The 17547-nt window shown below is 42.0% G+C and overlaps 1 pseudogene across 1 annotated transcript; it reads left to right on the top strand.

Moving 5' to 3' along the window:
• Positions 1-8032: 8032 nt before the first annotated feature.
• LOC307057014 (RNA guanine-N7 methyltransferase-activating subunit-like protein) lies at positions 8033-8389 on the top strand (annotated as a pseudogene). Its single transcript has one exon. The product of its transcript is annotated as an RNA guanine-N7 methyltransferase-activating subunit-like protein (transcript).
• The last annotated feature ends 9158 nt before the right edge of the window (positions 8390-17547 follow it).

The raw sequence follows: 17547 nt of genomic DNA, 5'->3' as shown, positions 1-17547 counted from the left end.
ACATTGGATCTATTAACTAGTTTAATCCTCACAACAACCTTATGAGGTAGGTTCTATGATTATGCCCATTTTACAGATGAGAAAACTGAGAAACAGATGGAAAAACACAAGAGCATAGAAGTTTTAGTCATATGATATCTGAATATGTAAAGCCAAAACAACCTTTAATTATTTTGTGTCTTTGTTTTCTGGTACAATATTAATAATTTTCCAGAAAAAGTGGGGTTCACTGAACTAGGGAAAATAGCTGTGTGCTCTTGGAGGGCTGAGATCACATCTATACAACCTTCCATTGTGTCACTGTCACAAAGCCTGACACCTGTGAGCACTTCATAAATGTTTGCTGCAGAAAGCTGTTAGCTGTTAGCTGAATATATGTGACAAATTTTCCACTTGATACATGCACATGATTTCTATTCCCCAAATGGAAAAATGCTAGCTATTTGTCAACAATTTGGGTTATAGGTAAACTATAATTAATAAGCAATAGCAATCTTTCTCATTAGAATCTTAAGAAACAACCCAAAAGAAACAAAGTAAAACAACAACAAAACCCTGCCAGTCTTTGCAAAAGGAAACATAAATGTTATAAACTCTCACCTGCATTTTAGACAAGTACCCTTCCAACACAAGGACTTACATTCATGAAGTGACACATCTGTAAATTAGTAAGGATGACGCCAACTGACTTTGAACCATAAACAGCTTTTAAACATTTTCCTAACATATAATGTGCACCTTTAAAAATAAGCTAGAAAGGGGCATATAACACCACGCCTCAAATTCTGCCACAGATGAGGCTCCATCAAAAAGTCTGGCCTTAATTACCACATAGATTACAAATAGAGATGGATATTCTCAGGGCAAGAAACATCGCTTCCCATGCCAACCTTTAAACCATGAAAGCTCGCTCAACACAAAGCCGACAAGTCAATCAGACCGAAACCAACATGCCTGGGTTGGTCGGTCAGCCCTGCAGAGCTTGGGGCTTTGCTGTGCTCTGTCAGCTGTTCTTCCACTCCCAATGGTCCTCAATTCCCACTTTATATTTATATCCCAGCTGCTGCCAAAGGCCACGGCTGTGCCAACCAGACAGCAAAAATAGAAGAGATGGGGAAATAGCCGTACACATTAATAACTAATCGGTTGTTAAACCACCAAGCAGGAATTTGGGTCTATTCAACTTCATAAAAGAACTTTTGTAAGACACAAATTGAAGTTGCGGTTTCTATGGCTACCTGATACAAATATTTTGTGGCTGGATTTTTCTCCCAATATGAATCATTCTGAAAAGGTTTCTAAATGTGTCTGTGGTATCTATTCTGTAGCATAACACATGAGAAAAATGAGAACAGCTCTTGAATTACACGCAATCTAAGTATAAACAATAATATTGCTCAAATACACAACTTAAAAAGTTGAGTTGCAACACGGGGAAGAGAACTGGTCTGAGGCTGGGGAAGATCTGGGTTGGAATCCTTGCTCTGTTGTGCGCAAAATTGTTTCTTTGTTGATTCCCCAAACAGGCCGGCTCTCTCCTTGGTCACTGTGGGGATTAGTGAGAAAATGAGCCTTCATGTGCCTGGCACAAGGTCGATGACCAATAATGCATTTTTTTTTAGCTCAGGCACTGTGTATGCTGCATTATCAGCTGGTACTATTCAGTCCCAGCATATTTGCTAGCTCCATATTTTTTTAATGCAACCAATTCTAGGCAACCCCATGATAACACACATTTTAACATAAATATATTTGGGTTCACTGTTCTTAATTAAAAAGATGAGTAGTTTCCATATGTGGGAAACCTACAGCGTGAAAAACTAGACAAGAAATTACCTGTTTAGTAATAAACAGGTCATACCTGACCTGCAAAGTCATACCTGAAAGTAAGAACGGGACCTCTTGACTCATGGCTCCCAAACCATTACAGAGGCTCCCAACACACTCAGAGGCAAGTGCCTGTCAGAAGAGGTTATTTATGGGAGGAAGGGAGAGATGACATGGGAAAATTAAAGTTGCTATTCACATGATGAGGTCATCGAGCTCAACAGCTAGATGGGAGCTTAGACGTCTAGTGCCATCTCCTGATTTTTAGATTGAGAATATAAGACTAAGGAAAATGGGTGGGTTGCCTTGGGTCTCCCAGTTTAATATGGTTCAGCTGGAACTTGCACACAAGCCAATGGATGCACTTCGGTCCACAGGTGTAAGAAAGGATAAACTCTAACCCATACTAGTAAAAGAGTGGGTACCATTTTCTAAATACTTCCTGTAGGAGTCATTTTTTAAGTGGCAATTTCCTTTCATCGTGAATAAAGGACCCTTTCCCCACATCCCTAATACATGTGCACTGTAAGATTTAAGATTAACAGTTACTGGAGGTAATACTAGTACCAACAGCCATTCTGTCATGGGGGCTTTCTTTTCCATATGAGAAAAGGATAGAGAAGAATGTAAGATGTAACCAAATAAAAGGGAAGATCAGTAAATATCTTTCCGTTTAATATAGTCTCCTTACCAGGGAGATACTTTATAGAGCTGGTAGGGGATTGCATACCTTCCAAAAAGCAACCCACAGGTAAAGGATGTTGGCTGTCTGAAAACTGACTTGAGAATCAAGAGGAGTAGAAGAAAACCACAGTGGGCATTCACAGTAACTGGGCACCAAATCAGTGACAAGCAGCCATGGACTCAGAGTTTCATGGAACCGAATCGCAGGGATGCTGCCATAGAACTGCTAGTCAAATCCAAGTCAAAGTCAGGGTTAGTTTTTGTTTTGTTTTTTGTTTCCTTTGCTCTTGAGGGGGAATAGCCGTAAACCCCAAATCAAAAATATCAATCCTGGAATGAAGACATCTGGTTTCATTAAGTTAGCCTTGTGGTTGCCTTCTTGCTTAGTAATTAATAAAACGAGACTAATTGTTATGAAAAAGCTGGCTATTTCTTCATTAAGTCAGTGAAGTGAGGGAAGAGGGAGAGGACTGTTCTAGATTAAAAGAAACTTAAGGGACGTAACCGAATGCAATGCGTGGACCTCGACTGGTTTAAATAAACCAATGGTAAATGACATTTAGGGACAAGTGGGCAAATTTGGGGGAAAGAAGATGAATATTAGATACAGCTGAGGAATTACTATTAATTTTGTTAGGTCTCGTGGTGAGGTAGGGAAATGTCCTTACTTTTTGGAGATGCATAGTCCATATTTAAGGGAGAAATGTCATGATACTATAAGAACTTTAAAATATTCAAGTAAAAGTAATAGATGAAATAAATCAGCTAGCTTCTACTGTACTTATTGGCCACCCAAGACAAAGAGACCTTGAGATTCCCGTAGAGGAAAAGAATAACCGTCCTTTAGACAATCCTTTGAATTGGTTTATCATGTCCATCTATTTCTATTTAGCACTGCGGAAGCTGTATTTCTTTTAAATTCCTTAAAAGAAATGAAGCATTTTACATTTGAGTGTTAGTTAAGATCCTCTAAAAGGAAGATTACTAACTTTATAAACATAAAATTTTATGGTGTTTTTTTTTTTTTAATTTTTTTGGCTACGTTGGGTCTTCATTGCTGTGCGTGGGCTTTCTCTAGTTGCGGCGAGCAGGGGCTACTCCATTGCAGTGCGCGGGCTTCTCATTGCGGTGGCTTCTCTTGTTGTGGAGCATGGGCTCTAGGCACACGGGCTTCAGTAGTTGCGGCACGTGGGGTCAGTAGTTGCGGCATGCAGGCTCTAGAGCGCAGGTTCAGTAGTTGTGGTGCACGGGCTTAGTTGCTCCAAGGCATGTGGGATCTTCCTGGACCAGGGCTCGAACCTGTTTCCCCTGCATTAGCAGGCAGATTCTTAACCATTCTCGCCCTGGACCATCCTCTCTCACTGACCCAGCTCCTCTCATGATGAATAGCCCCAAGCTGAGATAGCTGGTGATGGTGAGACTTCTCTGTTGGCACCAATGAAATTGTTTTTCTGATCTTCAGGGGATCATGCTCTCATTAGCACCACATTCTTACCAAAAGAGCTAGCATCACAACACCCTGCTGTACCATCTCTATTAATTTTATCTATTTGCTGTTGCAGAGAAAGGCTCAGAAACTGCTTGAAAAGATTACTATAAATAGCCTAGTCATTGTATCAACAAACATGCTGAACAAAACCTCTCAGAAATAATTGTCCATTTGCCTCGTAATTAGTTAACACCCTAGCATTCCTTCAAAGGAAAGCATGACACATGCAGAGTGATGCATCCACGTAAGCTCTGGAACAACAGGAAATACAGAGTTAAAAGAATTTAACTTCACTAGAACTGCTGCTTTGAATACAGGAATATTTATGCCAAGCTTTGTTGTTCTGGGGTTACTGGGATTCCTCATCAGTCACCATGTAGGCTCTTAAGAAGTCTGAGCAGAAACTTCCAGCCTACCTGGATATATTGGATTCCCTGGTCTACAGAATATATAATTCTACATCAGCGCTCTCTCTGTGTACACACACACACACACACACATACACACAAAGACTTTGTTTACTTGTTGGTAATCACCACAATCAAAACTGAAAAAATCCTCACTGTGTTCGGTCAACACAATTTTGAAACTTAGTACTTGAGACACAGATGGAAGAGCCAAAAATACTCATTTTACTCAGAGCAGTCATGTTTTACCTCATTAAGAATAAAAATAACTAATTTCCACGAAACTCATCAGGGTCAGCCTATTGTCCCTGCCGTTGTTCATTTTCCTTCAGGTTCAAAAAAGTTTTCTCTTAAAGGTCAAATGCTCTCTTCCAAAGATGTTTACCCAATGGCCCAAATCTGACAGGAGGCACAGCTGTGAATGGTTTGGTGGAATTCAAAGGCTTGAAATCCTGTTTTCATTCTGGGCACACTAGATTTTCTAGGTCTTTTGACACTGCTTCCTTTCAACTCTTTTAATCATGCCCAAAATTCTTCAGGCACCATGGGACCCGCTGAAATACAGGTATCTATTCAAACATTGTAACTTTTCACTGATGCAAAGGAATGCTCTGGGAATTTAAACTAACCCACTTCCTCCACTTTTCTCTCCAACTTAAAGCTCAGGAAACCAGACCCGAATACTAACATTTCTCCCCTAGAATAATGAGGAAGTAAATGTGCAGGAGACTCAGGATAATACTGGCTGGGGTATCCACGCATTGAGATCATTTCTTATGCAAGACCACCCCAGTGTGAGGCCTTCTGGTACCTGAGTAATACATCTCTTGGAAAGGATGCAACATGGGCCTGGGTCCTATCAGTTTGAGTTTAGAATAAAGTAAAATGCCACAGTGGCTCTGTAATAAAGGAGTAACAAGGGGAACACATTTTTTTGGGAAAACAACTGGGCCGTATATTATCAAGAGCTTTAAAAATGTGAATTTGACTTGGTAATCTTCCTTCAAAAAACCTATTCTAAGCCAATATTAGAAACTCTGACAAACATTTGTGGACAGAGATATTCACCACATTGCAAATCTATGAAAGCGGAAAAAAAAATAGCCTAAATTTCGAGTTGGATAATATAAATTGTAGTGCACCACACAATAGGAGCAAAGTGAAGTAAATCATGGCATTATCATTTGAAAAGCTTTTTTCAAAAAGTATCTACTGATGTAAAACTGCTTATGTTAATGTTAAAATTTTAAAGCCAGGCTATAATATTTCATGTATAGTATGTTTCTAATTTGGGTAAAGAAATATTCATAGAAAGAACTGGAAGAAAATGTAAGTGTGATCAATGGTGATCTCTGGATAATGAGATAACTATGATATTTATTTTTATCTTTCTGTATTTTCCAAATTATCTGTATTTTCCAAATTATCCAAGTTATCTGAAACGTTGAGCTTTAATAAGAAGAAATACATATATTTAAATAAAGTAACTTAAATGCATCATCTCCCTCCTTTATCCTGCACAAAAATATTAGGAAAAATTAGTTTAAATAAATTCAAATGTTATTGGGGGAGACTTAAAATAGTAGACCTTGCAGTAGTTCCTGCAATTTGTTTTAAAATAGATCACAAAATTTCAAAGCAAATAAAACATAAAATGGAATTGTACTTATACATGATATACATTTATATTTTGAAGACAGACTGTTTTTTTAATTTTAATATTTTATTGAAGTATAGTTAATTTACAATGTTAGTTTCTAGTGTACAGCACAGTGATCGATTATACATACATATAATAGTTCGCATTTGTTAATCCCAAACTCCCAATGCATCCCTCCCCTAGCCCCTCTCCCTTCCCCTTGGCAACCACAAGTCTGTTCTCTATGTCTGTGAGTCTGTTTCTGCTTCACAGATAAGTTCATTTGTGTCATATTTTAGATTCCACATATAAGTGATACCATATGATATTTATCTTTCTCTTTCTGACTTACTTCACTTAGTATGATAATCTTTAGGTCAATCCATGTTGCTGCCAATGGCATTATTTCATTCTTTATGGCTGAGTATTATTCCATTGTACATATATACACATACCATATCTTTAACCATTCATCTGAAGACAGAATCTTAATTGTGCACACACACACACACACACACACACCAACAACAACATTTACCAAACCAGATACCTGTTGTTAATTCAAATTTTAGCAAGCTTTATAAAAGTTTTTCCTCAAGCGTCTTTCCGCACTGACATCCCGATTTTCTGGGACCCTAAAGCATGTTTGTTCACTCTATCTTTTTATCAATAAATATGGATTGAACACCTATTCCTGGCCATACCCCATGCTAGGAACCAAGGATACAATAGTAAATAAAACAGACGTGATCTGTTAGGGTTCTCTCACTAGGCTATACATACCACTGAATACTAGGCAAGCACTCTTTACAGATCACAAACAGTTCTATTAAGGAAAAGAGCCAAGTGGGGTCCAATATAGGTTTCAGTTGCCAGGAAAAACTTCTCCAGTGGGTGAAGAAGAACCAGCCATGGGAATAGCATTGTAGGCACATGGAACAGCATATGCAAATGCCCTGCAGCAGAAAGGTGTTTGCTGTGTTTTAGGAACTGCCAGGAATCCAGTGTAGCTGAGGAAGGATAACTGATGGAAGAATGACATTGGGTGGCGTTGGAAAAGGGTGGGCAGGAATCATAGCAGTCAATGGTTTCCATAGGCTGTGTTAAGGAGCTGGATTTGCTGCAGTGGAAAGCCAATTATTTCCTTCATTCTTAGGCAAGTTTTTTTTTTTTTTTTGCGGTATGCGGGCCCCTCACCGCTGCGGCCTCTCCCGTTGCGGAGCACAGGCTCCGGACGCGCAGGCTCAGCGGCCATGGCTCACGGGCCCAGCCGCTCCGCGGCATGTGGGATCCTCCCGGACCGGGGCATGAACACTTGTCCCCTGCATCGGCAGGCCGACTCTCAACCACTGCGCCACCAGGGAAGCCCCTGATTTAGGTTTTTAGCAGTAACCACTGAGGAGAATGGGTGGGGTCAGAAGCCCAGTTAGGAGGGTGCTACAGTGCAGTGATGGAGACAGCAGAGGTGAGAAAAGCCCAGGGGATTATCTGGGAGGTAGAAGAGGTGGGGGCCAGCAAGGCTTGGAGTAAACTGGGTAAGGAAGATGAGGGAGGGAGAATGAAACAGTCCAGGTTTCTGGCTTGAACAGCTGGGCACACAGTGATGTCATTTCCCAGGAGGACAGTGTCTGGTCAAGGAGCAGGTTGGGTCTAGGCTGTGAGTTTGAGATGCAAGTGGGAGGGGTTTGGGTGGAAGACACACATTTGAGAGTCAGCAGCATATCGATGGTATTTAAAGCCGTTAAAAGCTGTAAGTGAAATCTGACTATTTTTGACTATCTTACTTGTTCTAATAAAATAAAATAATTTTACTTAAAAGAAGAAGCCCCTCCCTGGTGGCACAGTGGTTAAGAATCTGCCTGCCATGCCCTGTTACCTTGGAGAGCTGAAGGGGTCTGGAGGTCCTGTGACGGTGTTCTGGGTCAGAGATTTAAACAATCTAAACGTTAAACAGTACAGCTGCCTCAAATCCCTGGGAATTTCAGAATGACAGACACTTCTGAAGCTGTTCCAAATTTTGAAGAGATGTTTGCCAGTGGATTCACAGAAGGTGACAAAGAGTACCAGGAATACCTGAAACACCCTCCTGAGTCCCCTCCAATTGTTGAGGAATGGAATAGCAGAGCTGGTGAGAACCAAAGAAATAGAGGCAATCGGTTGCAAGATAACAGACAGTTTAGAGGTAGGGATAGCAGATGGGGGTGGCCAAGTGATAATTGATCCAATCAGTGGCATGGGCAATCCTGGGGTAACAATTACCCGCAGCACAGACAAGAACCTTACTACCCCCATCAATATGGACACTATGGTTACAACCAACGGCCTCCCTATGGCTACTACTGATAGAAGTGTCAGCAGCTTTTAGTAAAACCATTTACTCTGTTAACACAAAAGTTTATGTTGTATTTTCTGTTGGTCATAGCTTTACATCTGATTGTAGAGAGTGGATTGATGTTTTGGAACTTGAGACTTTTTTTAAATTAGATCTTACTGGAGAGATATGATGGCTGCTGGAAATATCAATAAATACTCCCCTAAAAAGGCTGAGGATTATGTTGCTTGACTTCTACCTCAGATTCTTCTTTATTTCATGACTTAATAGTGCTTTGAATGTTGTGAGTTTTTTCCTTGTTTGACCTTCAGGAGTTCTTTGTTTTACACAGAAATAAAAATTTTACATAGAAAATGCTTGCTTTTACTTTGTAAGATAAGGAAGTATCCCTGTACTCGGATGTGCTCATTCCTAATATTTTACAGAAGTAGTACAATCAGCTCCTAAATGCACAACTATACTTGTGATACATTGTACATAGTAGTAGTTGAAAGGAAAACAGTTATAGTATATTTTGTTTGGCTTTTGTTATTATGTGACTGTGGTACTTCGTAATTACTCTATAGGTATGAACTATCTTCACAATCGTTTTGGTCTCTTTTTAGAGGGATATCAAGAATAAAGCAGTAAAATCAGGAAGGAATCATTCTCAGTTTCAATGTCTTGATCTAGTGGTAGGTGGGATTAAGGCACACAGTAATTTTATACAAACTCTAAGGTTTTTTGCTAACTTAAACATACCAGGTCAGAATTCACGCATTATACAAAAGTTTAACTCTGCAATGTTCCCTTTCTTTTCAATCATATGTAAATAATGCTGCATTTTGTATTTACTTTTATGGTATTTAATGTGGGTTGATTTTACAATGTTATATTCACCTCCAAATGTGCACCTTTGCTGTTTCCCCTTTGTAAATCCAGTGATGCTGTAACTTCCTTTCAGAGTGATCATTGTATTTCACATCATTTTAATGGCCATTATAATGGTTTTACTCAAATAAAATACTTGTAAGTAAGTATTCTCTCTCAAAAAAAGAATCTGCCTGCCAATGCAGGGGACATGGGTTCGCACCCTGGTCCGGGAGATCCCACATGCCGTGGAGCAACTGAGTTCGTGCACCACAACTACTGAGTCTGCACTCTAGAGCCCGCGAGCCACAACTACTGAGCCTGTGTGCTGCAGCTACTGAAACCCATGCACCTAGAGCCTGTGCTCTGCAACAAGAGAAGCCACTGCAATGAGAAGCCTGCGCACCGCAATGAAGAGTAGCCCAGCTCGCTGCCACTAGAGAAAAACCGCGTGCAGCAATGAAGACCCAACACAGCCAAAAATAATAAATAAATAAAATAAATTTTAAAAAAAGAAGAAGCCATGAGTGAGATCGCCAAGGGAGTGAATATAGAGAGATGGTCCAGAGCAGAGTACTAAGCAACTCAACACCATAAGTAGTTGGCACGTGTTCATTCTATTTGACCACTTCCCGGTCATTTCACTGGGAGTAATATCTCCTTAGAGAGACTGTAAACCTACAAGCAGCAGAAATGCTGCCTTACCAGCCTGCTCTACTCTGCACAATGCCTAGCATGGTGGCATGCACCTAGGAATGCTCAATAAATTTGGTTCTGTTCAATAAACATTTACTAACACCACTGATTTGCCTGGTATTATGATAAAGCACTGGGAGACCAAGAACATTGCTTACCTGGCTCAACAGAATCACTCTCAAGTCCCACTTGTATTAAAATAATGAAATGAATGAAGTCAGAAGAGACATTTTTCCTCTTGGGTAGTAAATCCCACAAGCTCTAATGCTGACTTAACAGTACAAAAAAAGATGCCAATTTAGAACAAGGGGTTCCTGTTTTTCTTCTCAATATTGGCACCAGCCACCTCTAACAATTTTTTTGAAGGATATGAATTGCCTTGAATTATCATATGCCAAAATAAAAATTGCTTATGAAATACTTTTGAGAAATTTTGGGAACTATTAAATACAGGCTATTTAGTTATACTAAATTCCTAAATGATCATGGAAGGACAGCCTATAAATTAATCAAATATTTCAGTTGCCAGAGAAACAGTTTCTAGTATGTAGGGTTCAGGTGTCACCATGGTGAGAAATCATCTACTATATCAAAAAGCAAAAAAACATATTTTCTATTCCACTTACTGCCAACTCATTCATTGGATTTCATGGGCCTTGTGCGCAGCTGGATGTCTAACTTGAAACTGAACACATAATGAGGCAGGAGGATGGTGTGAATGCCTTTTGCTATGAACCTGCAAAATCTTTTATTTTTAGAAAATTCTCACTCTTCAGAAATTTCAGAAAGTTTTTCCTTTTTCAAAGTTTCTGTAATTGCATTTGCTTCTTTTTTCTTAACTTAAAAATCCATATCATCATTCATTCATTCAGCAACCCTTTATTGGGCGCCTACTACATTCACTATTTATTGTGCTTCTCCTATATGCCAGGCAACGTTCTAGGTGATGAGGACACAGATGTAAAAAAAAAAAAAAACCAGGCAAAAATTCTTGAAATTCTTCTCCCCTTGCCCCCATTCCAGTGAGGTACTCAGAAAATAAACAAAACACATTTTATGAAAGAATGAAATCTGACTGCAGAAAAGTAACAATATAGTTACGATGGTGCTAAAGACCAGGGTGAAACCATGCCCCCGCTCTATGGGATCCAACATTAAACCAGTTTGGTTAGGAAGCCAGAGAAAGCAGGGACTACAACTTGCTGCAATGATCCTTGGTAAGTAATCTCTGATGATTTCGTTTTATGACGTTATTTGACTGGTAATATTAGAGCAACCAAGCCTGATGCGGAAAAATTTAAAAATCAGTATGTTATTGACATCTCAGATTAAATTTCCCATTCTCTTCTCTTTATATTTATCCTCCACTTCCATCCACACAAGTTTGGAGTGTCCTTACTATAAAAGGCATTAACTGAAATGATGACAACTTTAGAGTAAGAGCAGAAACCAAAATCATGAAAAGGAAGAGACATATTCCAGGAGGAAGAACTAACATTAGAATTGGTGTTGAGCAAAACTCAGGGAAACTGAAAAGTCAGTTTACCAGCCCAGAACTGATTTGGGGGCACAGGTGCTCCCCTGGTGATCTGTGCAGGTCAGCAGGGACATGGCTGTCACTCAGCCAATCAAAACTATTCACCCCAGTCCCAACCCCCAAAAAATGTCTGCCATGATTATTTCCCACTTCCATCTAATCTAGCTTCCTGTTCATTGTAAGATATAAATAAATACTCCTCTTGTGTTAATTTTCACAAATGAATGGAATACAGAACTACCCAAATCAGAATCTGAAAATTCTAGGTACGTTTCCAGATGCTCCAGGGCAGCAGGGAGCAAGCGTAATAAAATGCACAGCAGGCACCAAAGAAAGGCTCTTACCCAAAGATTGCCACGGCCGACTATTGCAATGATCCATGCACATCTGGAATCCCAGCCACTAGCTCCACACTCTTATTTCACAGCAAGTCCATCAAACTGTCCTGATCTCAGTCAGCAGAACAGGGTCAAGTCACAGTGTAAGGATCTGGGGAGGGACAAGGATGGGGCACTAAAAAGAAACGCCCTGTATGGCCACTTTGCTTAGGAGGGTAGGCCAGCTCTGACCTCAGTTTTATCCTATGGGATCCAGCCCATTCATTCATTCATTCATACTCTCTCCCTCTCTCCCCCTCTCTCTCTCTCTCTCTCTCTCTCTCTCTCTCACACACACACACACACACACACAGACACACACACACACACACACACAGAGGCATCTCTCTCTTTACTCTGAAGGATGAGATGGGAGCCTTTCTAAATGGTCTGCAGGTCATAACCCAGCATCACCTTGTCCACATCCCCTTGACCACTGGGAACAGCTGGAAAAATCTGAGAGATTCTTTAGCAAGTGTCAGGAAGTCCCATGGGAGAGGCTGAAGTCCTGCAAAAGGGGAGCCCATCGCTCTGCCAAGCGTGGGGTTTGTGTCACTGTCAATCCTCTGAGTCCTAGAATTGAGAGGTGATGCCTGAGGGGGTTGTGGCCCAAAAGGGGGCTGCAAAGATGCCCTGGGCTGGATTTCCTGGGCTGGTCCAGCGTCACTGCTTCCTGTTGGCCGCCCTGATGGTAGCATCAGGTTTGTCGGACCACGTGCCTCCCCCAGCCTTGCTGTTCAGCTCCTGTCGGTCCAGCTCCCTTGGCCTGAACTGTGCTGGAAGCTTCCACTCTTCCTCCTGTTCCACTCTCCACCCTTCTCCACCCTGCTGTGTCCTGAGACTGACCTCCTGTCCTTAGCATTTGGTTGTTTGGCCGATGGTGGGATTTCAAAGCTGCAGGACTGTGAGGGTAGGATATCGTTCCTCCCTGCAGGGTCATCTCAGGGTCACCTTCAGACCACCTCTGAAGGTCACAACTCCTATCCACGGCCCCTTCCAAGATCCCTCTGCTGCCCTCTCTCCTCCAGGCTTCCTGACTCCTTACCTGGAGGTCCTTCACTGTTTCTGTGGTTTCCCTAAACCCTCCCACACCTTTAAAAATAGTCCTTTTACTGGGACTTCCCTGGTGGCGCAGTGGTTAAGAATCTGCCTGCCAATGCAGGGGACACGGGTTCGAGCCCTGGTCTGGGAAGATCCCACATGCCACAGAGCAACTAAGCCCGTGCGTCACAACTACTGAGCCTGCCCTCTAGAGCCTGTGAGTCACAACTACTGAGCCCGCACGCCTCTAGCCTGTGCTCCGCAACAAGAGAAGCCACCGCAATGAGAATCCCACGCACTGCAATGAAGAGTAGCCCCTGATCACCGCAACCAGAGAAAGCCCGTGCACAACAAAGACCCAACACAGCCAAAAATAAAAATAAATAAAATAAATAATTTTTTTAAAAAGTAGTCCCTTTACTAAGTTCACCCCAAATTACCCAGTTTGAAGGTACCATCTGTTTCCTGATGAAAGCCTGACCCATATGCTTATAACAACAACTGCAGTCCCAAGAGGCAGACACTCGACAGGTCTTCACAGCCTTCACTGCCACTTACTACTATGTGACCATAAGCAACTAATGTCATCTCTTTAAGACTGCTTCTTAACTGGTGAAATGCAGATGATACCAGGGCCCACTTCCAAGGTTGCCATGAGGATGAATACATCCATCTGAGAGGCTCAGCATACAGTGAATGCTCAATTAAGAGCAGCTATTTTTAGAAGCAGCTGCACTCCAGCCTGGATCTAGCTCCCATTCCCACAATCCATGCTGTTCACATCGTCCTTCTAACGCTGACATTGCCGTTGTGCCCCTGTGCCTCAGAACAGTTCTATAGGTGTTCCTCTGTGAGCTCCTCAAAACTGAATTTCATCCACAACCACCATTTCAGGGTGGCTGTTTCTTCCTTCCTCCCTCCCTGTCCCCAGGAGCCACTGCCCTCTCGGACGTGCTGGCCTCCTAATGGATCTTCCCAACACAAGTAGGACAACCTTGGACTCACTAAAGCATTGTCATCACCCTAGAAAGGAAAGGTCCAGAGTCCTCCAGACCCAGATCTCCAGGGGGTTCTGCTCAGGTCTCTGTCCCTCCTCCCTTTCTCTCTCTGAACATGTGACCTGAGCCAGCTCATCCCCATCCATGGTTTCTCCTGCCACCTATGCCGCGGTGAGTCCCAAACCCAAGTCCCTAGGCCTGATCCACATATGCAGCCAAGCATCTCCACTTGCATGTCCCACAAACGCCTCCAGTACAACATGCCAACACCTCTCATTACTCCCTGCTCTATCCCTCTTCTCAGTATGAACACCTCACTCCCCCAGCCAGGTTCCCAAGCCAGCAAGCTGGGGCATCACCCATGATTCATACCCTCCCTCTACACATCCTATCAATTGCCAAGTCATGGAGAATTTATCTTTTAAACATCTTTTGAATCAATCTTGTGATGGATTTCACCACCAGGTGGGTTTCACTCTCCTCTGGTGAGCTTCAAACACTTTCTTATCAGTCCCTCTCTTAAACCCTTCTCTACTGTGCTACCAAAGCGAGCTTTCTGAGTTCATATTTGATCACATTGTTGACTACAATTAATAAAAGCAACCATTTACTAAGATACATTGGACACTGTTCTAAATGTTCTACATATATTAAGCATTCAAACATCCTGACAATTTTATAATGTAGGCACTATTTTTATCCTTATTTTAAGATGAGCAAATGGAAATACAGAGAGGTTAAGTAACTCGTTTCAGGTGTGCACAGCTAGTAAGGCAGAGTGGCTGGAACTAGAGTGTCAACCAGCTTCTGACTTTTGCCCACTGTGTTATGTGCCTCTCTGTTGCTGCTTCAGCTCTCTCCCTCTTCTCCCCCTCCTCCGCACCTACCACCACCTCCTCTGCTTTCACTTACAGAGACTGAGGATGCCCACTGTCTGCCCTGCAAAAGAGAGCCCCAATTTCTGGTCCTGGCATGGAGGGGCTCCATAACCCTGTCCCTAACAACCTTTCCAATACCCCTGTTAGAATTCCCAAGAGGAGGGTCTCCAGCTCCCCCAGCTGTCTGCAGCTTCCTCAACAAGCTGCATTCTTTCTGCCTTTTCACAGGTAATTCCATCTTAAATGCCCTTCTCCAACCCTCACCCCCACTTGGTACCTGGTGAATTTCTGCTCTTTCTTAGAGATTCAGCATAAGCACTTCTCTCTCCAAGAAGCCCTCTCTGACTTCCCCAGGCCTCCCCAAGTTCATATCTATGTGATAGCACTTGACATATTGCTACAACTCCCTTTCAATGTCTGTCTCCAGAGGAGAAGGACTACAGCTCCGTTCATCCTTAGATCTCCAGTGCCCAGCATACACTAGGTTTTTCAAAGCTTGGTGAATAAATAAATAAATGAACAAACATAAAGGAAATTATAAAGGGCAAACACAAAGGAAACAGCGGAGACAGCTGTGGGCGATGATTTGATGTGACATCCATAATATATATACATACATATTGTTTTAACTACAGAAAGAGTTCTACTTTATAACTGCAGACTATCTCTATTTATCACACTTCCGGATTTTACATGTAAGTTGGAAAACACATATGGAATTTTTAACCTGTAAACCATACCTGATTGGACAACTAATGTCACCGTATTGGGAAGGGTTTCTTCGTAAAATAAAAATCAAATAACTCTTATTCAAAGTTCAACTTTATCCAATCAAATACAAATATCACCCAGCCCTAGCACTACTTTTATAGTTATTAATGCAAATCTTATCTTTCAGAGGGCACCCAGAGTCTGACGGGGAAATGTGTGAGAGATAAAAAGTTTAACAGAAATGGAAGTTTAAAAAAGAATGTGTCTGGACACACATATCTATGTATTGTAATAACAGCCCAATAAAAGTTCATATCCCCTATTGTTCAGGCCTTCCTTTTAGGAAGAAGTGGGGTTCCGTGCTGATGCAAACCAACCCCATACTAATTACTGATTTCCTCTTGAAGAGTCAGATGAAACAAGAGTAAAATTCTCCATGATCCAATGAAAAAAATAGTTTCCCTTCATTTTTTGAAGGTATTTGTTTCCGTTGATAGTAAAATCTCCAAAGTAGGTAGCATTCTTTGAAAAGAGGGGCTGCATTTAATTTTATCTGAAAGAGGAAAGTTGTATTAAAACTCTCAAACTTTGTCAACAAAGTCACTTTCTGGGGACTCCATATTTAGATCGGGTGCTTGGTTCTGCTACAGCTCGCTCCAAAAAAGAATGTTCATCAACTTGACATTGAGCATAGAGGTGTTTGTTTGAGAACCAAAATTCAGGTGTGTTTCATGTACTATAGTTGCAAAGGCAGTCAATTCAATTAGTACATTTTCTACAATTTTGCAACAAGAGCTGAAACGATGAGAGCTCAATATTCAGTTAACCAGAAAAATACAAGCTCCAGGAGCCCTTCACGAAGCATTCTGATGGCTCAAGCTTTTCCAGAGAGTTTCTCAGTAAACAGTTTATATTTTTCAAAAATGATAAAGGTACAACTCTATAAAATGTCTTTCTTGGGGCTTCCCTGGTGGCGCTGTGGTTGACAGTCTGCCTGCCGATGCAGGGGACATGGGTTCGTGCCCCGGTCTGGGAGGATCCCACATGCCACGGAGCGGCTGGGCCCGTGAGCCATGGCCGCTGAGCCTGCGCGTCCAGAGCCTGTGCTCCTCAACGGGAGAGGCCACAACGGTGAGAGGCCCGCGTACCACAAAAAAAAAAAAGTCTTTCTTGGATAATAGTTCATTAACTGAATCCAGGTGGAAAAAGGGTAAATAGTTGGAATGAAAGGTTGAGAGATAAGAAGAAAAATAATTATTGGGTGCTGAGAGCATCACCATTTTATGGGAGACAGAATCATGGAGAGAGGGTATTCTAAGGGCTTTCACTGTGGATCTCTGTAGTCCCGTGACCACCCCAGGGCTGAACGATTTTATAGCAGAAAGGTGGATATGTCCTTTACCACTGAGGTCCTCTGTCTGAATCATCATCAGCTAATCCTTGAAAAAGAAGAATAGTGCATTTTATAACAGTAGGAAGGTTTAAAGAGCCTAAGCTCAGATCACGACCCTGGAACAGGGAGCAGATTTCACCTCAACAGAAAACATTTCTAATCAAAACAAAAGTCCAGTGCTGACTGGCCTGTTACTGGGACATCTGAGGCAGTTTCAAGCATAAACTTGAAGGTCAGTCTCAATTTAAAAGGTCTCAATTTCTGCCATTTTCAGAGAGCTCACATCCTGCGGTAGATGGTCCTCCCATCCCTACGTGCACAAGCGGCTCCGTCTCTTCTCTCCTGGAACCCGAGCCATCCCTGTGACTTGCTTTGCCCCAGAGAGTGCAGCAGAAGTGATGCTATGTGACTTTCAGGCTTCTCCCTTAGGAGGCTTTGCAGCTTCCATGTTTGCCCTTTTGGAAGCCAACCACTATGTGAAGAAGGTTAGGCTAGACTACTGAAGGATGAGGGACCATGGAGAAAGACAGAGGGCGACCACTCAGAGGGAAACCCAAGCCCCCCCAGCCAACAGCCGGCACCAGGGCCGCAGTCATGTGACTCAGGCTATTTTGGATTTTCCAGCCCCAGCTTAGTGATGGTATCATTATAAAAAAGATTCCCAGCCAGTGTCGGCCATATCAGCCAGC

This window comes from Hyperoodon ampullatus, assembly GCF_949752795.1.
Source record: "Hyperoodon ampullatus genome assembly, chromosome: 8".
NCBI lineage: Eukaryota > Metazoa > Chordata > Mammalia > Artiodactyla > Ziphiidae > Hyperoodon > Hyperoodon ampullatus.
Note: the sequence above shows the minus strand (reverse complement) of the source record. Positions and strands in the feature narration are given on the sequence as shown.